At 43.0% G+C, this 9,366-nt stretch overlaps 1 protein-coding gene across 1 annotated transcript in view; it reads right to left on the bottom strand.

Annotated features, from left to right (window-relative positions):
• Nucleotides 1-9,366, bottom strand: part of LOC139022717 (zinc finger protein 271-like) — a 22,922-nt gene that overhangs the window by 12,846 nt on the left and 710 nt on the right. The window lies entirely within an intron of this gene.

Below are 9,366 nucleotides of genomic sequence, written 5' to 3'. Positions count from 1 at the left end.
TTCGTCCAGCATCACTACTCTGGACGGTTCTGACTTAGAATATGTGGACAACAACAAATACCTAGGTGTCTGGCAAGACTGTAAACTCTCCTTCCAGACTCACATTAAGCATCTCCAATCCAAAATTAAATCTAGAATCAGCTTCCTATTTCGCAACAAAGCCTCCTTCACTCATGCTGCCAAACATACCCTCGTAAAACTGACCATCCTACTGATCCTCGACTTTGGCGATGTCATTTACAGTGAGTAACTCCTACTACCTCTGTATTATACAGTGAGTAACTCCTACTACCTCTGTATTATACAGTGAGTAACTCCTACTACCTCTGTATTATACAGTGAGTAACTCCTACTACCTCTGTATTGTACAGTGAGTAACTCGTACTACCTCTGTATTATACACTGGAGTAACTCCTACTACCTCGGCATCATATTCCCTCCTATCTGAGATACCTACTGCAGCCCTCATCCTCCACATACAACACCCGTTCTGCCAGTCACATTCTGTTAAAGTTCCCCAAAGCACACACATCCCTGGGTCGCTCCTTTTATCAGTTCTCTGCAGCTAGCGACTGGAACGACTGTAACAAACACTCAAACTGGACAGTTTTATATCCATCTCTTCATTCAAAGACTAAATCACTAGCTAGGTTTTCGTCTAATTGGCGACAGATTTTTAAGTGAATATTGTAAAATGTGTATTAAAAACAACTCTACTGATGGTTTTCTCACAACAATAAAAAATTGTGTTTTTTGTGAGAAAAAAAAAGTTTTTCAAAAAAATGTTGCCAGAAAAACTAATCCATGCTTTTGTTACTTCTAGGTTAGACTACTGCAATGCTCCACTCGCCGGCTACCTGGATAAGCACTAAATAAACTTCAGTTAGTGGGAAACACGGCTGCTAGAATCCTGACTAGAACCAAACATTTGATCATATTACTCCAGTGCTAGTCTCTCTACACTGGCTTCCTGTTAAGGCTAGGGCTGATTTCAAGGTTTTACTGTTAACCTACAAAGTGTTACATGGGCTGGCTTCCTACCTATCTTTCCGATTTGGTCTTGTCGTACATACCTACACGTGCGCTACGGTCACAAGACGCAGGCCTCCTAATTGTCAAAGAGAAATTCTAAGCAAACAGCTGGAGGCAGGGCTTTCTCCTGTAGAGCTCCATTATTATGGAATGGTCTGCCTTCCCATGTGAGAGACGCAGACTCGTCTCAACTTTTAGTCTTTACTGAAGACTTATCTCTTCAGAGGTCATATGATTGAGTGTAGTCTGACCCAGGGGTGTGAAGGTGAACGGAAAGGCTCTGGAGCAACGAACCGCCCTTGCTGTCTCTGCCTGGCCGGTTCCCCTCTCTCCACTGGGATTCTCTGCCTCTAACCCTATTACAGGGGCTGAGTCACTGGCTTACTGGTGCTCTTTCATGCCGTCCCTAAGAGGGTGCGTCACTTGATGGGTTGAGTCACTGACGTGATCTTCCTGTCTGGGTTGGCGCCCCCCCTCTGGTTTGTGGCTGTGCGGAGATCTTTGTGGGCTATACTCGGCCTGTCTCAGGATGGTAGATTGGTGGTTGAAGATATCCCTCTAGTGGTGTGTGGCTTGTGCTTTGGCAAGATGAGTGGGTTATATCCTGCCTGGCAGGTGCTTCTACACCTGCATTGCTTGCTGTTTGGGGTTTTAGGCTGGGTTTCTGTACAGCACTTTGAGATATCAGCTGATGTTTGATTGATTGATTGTCTCAGGGTAGTACGTTGGTGGTTGCGGATATCCCTCTAGTGGTGTGGGGCTGTGCTTTGGCAAAGTGGGTGGGGTTATATCCTGCCTGTTTGGCCTTGTCCGGGGTATCGTCGGACGGGGCCACAGTGTCTCCCAACCCCTCCTGTCTCAGCCTCAAGTATTTATGCTTCAGTAGTTTATGTGTCGGGGGCTAGGGTCAGTCTGTTATATCTGGAGTATATCTCCTGTCTTATCCGGTGTCCTGTGTGAATTTAAGTATGCTCTCTCTCTAATTCTCTCTTTCTCTTTTTTTCTCTCTCTCTCTCTCTTCTTTCTTTCTTTCTTTCTTTCTCTCGGAGGACCTGGCCCTAGGACCATGCCTCAGGACACCTGGCCTGATAACTGCTTGCTTTCCCAGTCCACCTGGCCATGCTGCTGCTCCAGTTTCAACTGTTCTGCCTGCGGCTATGGAACCCTGACCTGTTCACCGGACGTGCTACCTGCTGTTTTGACTCTCTCTCTACCGCACCTGCTGTCTCTAACTCTGAATGCTCGGCTATGAAAAGACAACTGACATTTACTCCTGAGGTGCTGACCTGTTGCACCCTCTACAACCACTGTGATTATTATCATTGGACCCTGCTGGTCATCTATGCTATTGAACATCTTGCCATGTTCTGTTATAATCTCCACCCGGCACACCAGAAGAGGACTGGCCACCCCTCAGAGCCTGGTTCCTCTCTAGGTTTCTTCCTAGGTTCCTGCCTTTCTGGGAGTTTTTTTCCAAGGCCACCGTGCTTCTACATCTGCATTGCTTTCTGTTTGGGGGTTTTAGCTGGGTTTCTGTATAGTACTTTGTGACATCAGCTGATGAAAAAGGGCTTTTAAATACATTTGATTGATTGATGGATTGATTGATTGATTGATTGATTGATTGATTGATTGATTGATTGAAGAGCTGGATCCTTTTAATTTGTGAAACGGCAGTCAAGCATCGTCATCATGTCACCAGAATAAGACCCTCAATATTTATTGGAAAGGAGCATAAGGTCATTACTGTGCACATTCACCACCCTGTGAAGTTCCATCATCATTTATTTAAGTCGAGTCGCAGTGGGAGGACACCACTCATCATTGACTCCTAGTTTACTTCGATATGATGGTTATTCATTTTTTATTTATTATTATTTGTTTTTATATATTTTTATTTGATCAATACTTGCACATAAAAGTGTCTCCACCGACATTTCTCGCATAATTAATTTTACTGACACTAAAAGATCCTGCCTTGTCTAGCGTATTTTGTTACATTTTGAGTCTGTAATCGAACCCACAAATGCTGATGCTCCGGATACTCAACTAGTCTAAAGAAGGCCAGTTTTATTGCTTCGTTAATCAGAACTACAGTTTTCAGCTGTGCTAACATAATTGCAAAGGGTTTTCTAATGATCAATTAGCCTTTTAAAATGATAAACTTGGAAGTAGCTAACACAACGTGCCATTGGAACACAGGAGTGATGGTTGCTGATAATGGGCCTCTGTACGCCTATGAGATATTCCATAAAAAATCTGCGGTTTCCAGCTACAATAATCATTTTACAACATGAACAATGTTACACTGTATTCTGATCAACTTGATGGTTATTTTAATGGACACATTTTTTTTGCTTTCTTTTCAAAAACAAGGACATTTCTAAGTGGACCCCAACTTTTGAACGGTAGTGTACATTTTGGAAAGTTTCCATCAGGCCTGTTCATTGACATTATTTATTACAACATGTACTTTACCCACAAAAAAAACATTGATGGAAAGCCTTCGGCTAGTGACACTCTACCACTTGTTGTTGATTGTATTTGTTGGTTGTAATTCTTTGCCTGTTAATGCTGCATGTCTGTACCTTGAATTGTCATGTTTGTGTTGCTACCATGTATGTGTTGATGTCATGTTGCTCATGTGTGTTGGATGTCATGTTGTGTTGCCATTTTGTGTGTCCGCATTGTTGCTCATTTGTTGATGTCATGTTGTGTGTGCTTACCAGTTGTGTGCTATCCATTTGTGTTGATGTCATGTTGTGTTGCTACTTGGTTGTACATGTTGTGTTGCTAACCATGTTGTGTTGTTGCACCATGTTTGTTATTCATGTTTATGTGTGTTGATGTCACCATGTTGTGTTATGCTACATGCTTGTTGATGTCCCATGTTGTGTTTGCATGTTCTGTTTTCTGTTGTTGTGTCATGTTGTGGCTGATGTCATGTTGATGTCTGATGTTGTTGTTGTACATATCATGTTGGTATGTTGATGTTGCTCCGATGTGTGTTGATGTCATGTTGTGTTGTCATGGTTGTCTACATATAGTGCCCATTTGTGATCCTGTTGTGTGAATGTCATGTTGTGTTGATGTCATGTTGTGTTTGCACCTGAATGTTGATGTCATGTGGATGTCTGTTGTGTGATGTTCATTGTTGATGTCATGTTGTGTTGCTACCATGGTTGTGTGGATTGTCATGTTGTGTTGATGTCATTTGTGTTGCTACCATGTTTGTTGTTGTTCATGTGTTGGTTGCTAACCATGTTGTGGGCTACCATTTTTTGTTGTTTGCAGGGTTGTGGTTGTATTGCTGCCCATATTGTGGTTGTTGGGCTTAGGGCTCTCTTTCATGTAATGTAGCTGTGTCTCTCCTTGTTGTGATGTGTGCCTTTGGTCTTACATTTTTATTTTTTAATTCCAAGGCCCCAGTCCCTGCAGAGAAACCTTATGCCTTTGGTAGCGCCGTCATTGTAAGTAAGAATTTGTTCTTAATTGAACCCTTTTGGCGGGGGCCTAGTTAAATAAGTTAATAAATAAATACCAAATTGTAATAAATAAAACGTGTTATGAATGCCATGCCAATTTATCATGAGACTTCGTAAATTACCCACGTTCATGAATTTCTTGCGGATGCATTCCATTACAATGCCCCGCTAGCGTCATGCTGATAATTAATTTAATTTCTGTCTTTTAGGGAAGATAGGGGGGATACCTAGTCAGTTACACCTTCTTAAAATGAAATGTGTCTTCCGCATTTAACCCCAACCCCTCTGAATCAAGAGGGCGGGGGTGCTATAATCGACATCCACGCGCCCAGGAACGGTGGTTTAAAACTGCCCTTGCTCAGAACGACAGATTTTTACCTTGTGCAGCTCGGGGATTCGATCAAGCAACCCTTTCATTTACGGCTTCAACGCTCTAGCCACTAGGCTACTGGCCACCCCCTTATACAAGCCACCCAGCGTCACGCTGGTATATCTCAAGCATAAATGAATTGTTTGTCTTAAACACGGTGAATTTCACACTAATAACACTAGAGCTAAACATTAACATTACACACTGGTGTAGGGTAAGCCTAATGGGAACACCCCTTAACAACCCAATTTCTCTACTCAGTTTCTCAGCCAGTCGGACGGAGAAGATCAACCAAGGTTATTGAGCCTATTTATAACCCATGCTGGGACTCCCTCCTGTTCGTGTAGTGTGTGCCATTTTTGTATTCTGCACGGGACTCTTTACCTTTGGGACCAAGTGACCCATTGGATGACCTTTGCAGATTGTCGGTTGAGTTGTGACAACAGTCCGGGGAAATAGCTTGTTTCGGACACCAGTTTAGGAACCACGTCTTGCTAGTCCTTCCTGTCTACATTTTCTACAAGTAGCCTTGTTAACGGGTTAGCTTGCACAATAGACGGTTATGCTAGCTAGCTAACCAACAACTGTAAACGATTTATTGTGGGCAAATGTGTGCAAATCATAGTTTACATGTTGTCAACGATCTAAGCCAACCCTGTCTTTCTGCCCATAGTTTGCAAACACATGTTTTTTGTTGCTAAAGCAACCAACCCTTCTATGAGCCAGAGGACCCTCCACATTAATACTCTGAGACCAAATTTTCCAACTTTTCTTATGTGTTGTCATAGTCTGGGCAGATGTGACATAGTCTGGCAGGACTTGAAATGTGAACATTGATCTTGGCAGTGTGTGACATAGTCTGGCAGGATGTGACATAGTCTTAGTTCTGGTCCCAGGCAGCCAACAACAGATGTGACATAGTCTGGCAGATGTGACATTGGGTCTGACACAGCCATAACACAGCGCCTTACTTTTCGGACATCCTAGATAGCATAGCGCATGCTAAACCAAAAGTGATAGAGCTGGGCCATATCGGTTAATTTTCTCACGTGGAGACCAGTTATTTCACACATATAAATTCCTTTCATCTGGTATCAGTTGCCTGGTTCATGCAATTTAATCTTGGGAAAAAAATAAAAACTTAATGGGGAACCATAAAACTTAATATTAACAAGTAATTTACATTTCTGTTTTTCTGTTTCAAATGAATGCGGGACAGGATGTAGATATTCCCCACTGGTTCATCCAGTTCTGCATTTGATGGACAGTTGGCAACGTAACTGGCTACAGCTATTCTTCCTACTCCAACGCTCGAATAACAACTCGAACCTCCATTCTACTGATCCTCGACTTTGGCGATGTCATTTACAGTGAGTAACTCCTACTACCTCTGTATTATACAGTGAGTAACTCCTACTACCTCTGTATTATACAGTGAGTAACTCCTACTACCTCTGTATTATACAGTGAGTAACTCCTACTACCTCTGTATTGTACAGTGAGTAACTCGTACTACCTCTGTATTATACACTGGAGTAACTCCTACTACCTCGGCATCATATTCCCTCCTATCTGAGATACCTACTGCAGCCCTCATCCTCCACATACAACACCCGTTCTGCCAGTCACATTCTGTTAAAGTTCCCCAAAGCACACACATCCCTGGGTCGCTCCTTTTATCAGTTCTCTGCAGCTAGCGACTGGAACGAGCTGTAACAAACACTCAAACTGGACAGTTTTATATCCATCTCTTCATTCAAAGACTAAATCACTAGCTAGGTTTTCGTCTAATTGGCGACAGATTTTCAAGTGAATATTGTAAAATGTGTATTAAAAACAACTCTACTGATGGTTTTCTCACAACAATAAAAAATTGTGTTTTTTGTGAGAAAAAAAAAGTTTTGTCGAAAAATGTTGCAGAAAAACTAATCCATGCTTTTGTTACTTCTAGGTTAGACTACTGCAATGCTCCACTCGCCGGCTACCTGGATAAAGCACTAAATAAACTTCAGTTAGTGGGAAACACGGCTGCTAGAATCCTGACTAGAACCAAACATTTGATCATATTACTCCAGTGCTAGTCTCTCTACACTGGCTTCCTGTTAAGGCTAGGGCTGATTTCAAGGTTTTACTGTTAACCTACAAAGTGTTACATGGGCTGGCTCCTACCTATCTTTCCGATTTGGTCTTGTCGTACATACCTACACGTGCGCTACGGTCACAAGACGCAGGCCTCCTAATTGTCAAAGAGAATTTCTAAGCAAACAGCTGGAGGCAGGGCTTTCTCCTGTAGAGCTCCATTATTATGGAATGGTCTGCCTTCCCATGTGAGAGACGCAGACTCGGTCTCAACTTTTAAGTCTTTACTGAAGACTTATCTCTTCAGTAGGTCATATGATTGAGTGTAGTCTGACCCAGGGGTGTGAAGGTGAACGGAAAGGCTCTGGAGCAACGAACCGCCCTTGCTGTCTCTGCCTGGCCGGTTCCCCTCTCTCCACTGGATTCTCTGCCTCTAACCCTATTACAGGGCTGAGTCACTGGCTTACTTGTGCTCTTTCATGCCGTCCCTAGAGGGTGCGTCACTTGAGGGTTGAGTCACTGACGTGATCTTCCTGTCTGGGTTGGCGCCCCCCCTTGGTTTGTGCACTGTGGCGGAGATTCTTTGTGGCTATACTCGGCCTTGTCTCAGGATGGTAGATTGGTGGTTGAAGATATCCCTCTAGTGGTTGTGGGCTGTGCTTTGCAAAGTGAGTGGTTATATCCTGCCTGGCAGGTGCTTCTACACCTGCATTGCTTGCTGTTTGGGTTTTAGGCTGGGTTTCTGTACAGCACTTTAGATATCAGCTGATGTTTTGATTGATTGATTGTCTCAGGTAGTACGTTGTGGGTTGCGGATATCCTCTAGTGTGGTGGGGGCTGTGCTTTGGCAAAGTGGGTGGGTTATATCCTGCCTGTTTGGCCTTGTCCGGGTATCGTCGACGGGCCACAGTGTCTCCCCAACCCTCCTGTCTCAGCCTCAGTATTTATGCTCAGTGTTTATGTGTCCGGGGCTAGGGTCAGTCTGTATCTGGAGTATATCTCCTGTCTTATCCGGTGTCTGTGTGAATTTAAGTATGCCTCTCTAATTCTCTCTTCTCTTTTTTCTCTCTCTCTCTCTCTTTCTTTCTTTCTTTCTTTCTTTCTCTCGGAGGACCTGGGCCCTAGGACCATGCCTCAGGATACCTGGCCTGATAACTGCTTGCTGTTCCCAGTCCACCTGCCATGCTGCTGCTCCAGTTTCAAACTGTCTGCCTGCGGGCTATGGAACCCTGACCTGTTCACCGGACGTGCTACCTGCTGTTTTCGACTCTCTCTCTACCCACCTGCTGTCTCTAACTCTGAATGCTCGGCTATGAAAAGACAACTGACATTTACTCCTGAGGTGCTGACCTGTTGCACCCTCTACAACCACTGTGATTATTATCATTGACCCTGCTGCGTCATCTGATGAACGTTGAACATCTTGGCCATGTTCTGTTATAATCTCCACCCGGCACAGCCAGAAGAGACTGGCCAACCCCTCAGAGCCTGGTTCCTCTCTAGGTTTCTTCCTAGGTTCCTGCCTTTCAGGGAGTTTTTTTTCCAAGCCCACCGTGCTTCTACATCTGCATTGCTTCTGTTTGGGGTTTTTAGGCTGGGTTTCTGTATAGTACTTTGTGACATCAGCTGATGTAAAAACGGCTTTTAAATACATTTGATTGATTGATGGATTGATTGATTGATGATTGATTGATTGATTGATGTGATGAAGAGCTGGATCCTTTTAATTTGTAAACGGCAGTCAAGCATCATCATCATGTCACCAGAATAAGGACCCTCAATAATTTATTGGAAAGGAGCATCAAGGTCATTACTGTGCACATTCACCACCCTGTGAAGTTCCATCATCATTTATTTAATCGAGTCGCAGTGGGAGACACCACTCATCATTGACTCCTAGTTTACTTCGATATGATGTTATTCATTTTTATTTATTATTATTTGTTTTTATATATTTTTATTTGATCAATACTTGCACATAAAGTGTCTCCACCGACATTTCTCGCATAATTAATTTTACTGACACTAAAAGATCCTGCCTTGTCTAGCGTATTTGTTACATTTTGAATCTGTAATCGAACCCACAAATGCGATGCTTCCGGATACTTCAACTAGTCTAAAAGAAGGCCAGTTTTATTGCTTCGTTAATCAGAACTACAGTTTTCAGCTGTGCTAACATAATTGCAAAAGTTTTTTCTAATATCAATTATGCCTTTTAAAATGATAAACTTGGATGTAGCTAACACAACGTGCCATTGGAACACAGGGATGATGGTTGCTTGAAATGGGCCTCTTGTACGCCTATGAAGATATTCCATTCAAAAAATCTGCCCGTTATCCAGCTACAATAATTAACATTAACAACATGAACAATGTCTACACTGTATCCTGATCAACTTG

This window comes from Salvelinus sp. IW2-2015, linkage group LG21 (assembly GCF_002910315.2).
Source record: "Salvelinus sp. IW2-2015 linkage group LG21, ASM291031v2, whole genome shotgun sequence".
NCBI classification, from domain to species: domain Eukaryota; kingdom Metazoa; phylum Chordata; class Actinopteri; order Salmoniformes; family Salmonidae; genus Salvelinus; species Salvelinus sp. IW2-2015.
Note: the sequence above shows the minus strand (reverse complement) of the source record. Positions and strands in the feature narration are given on the sequence as shown.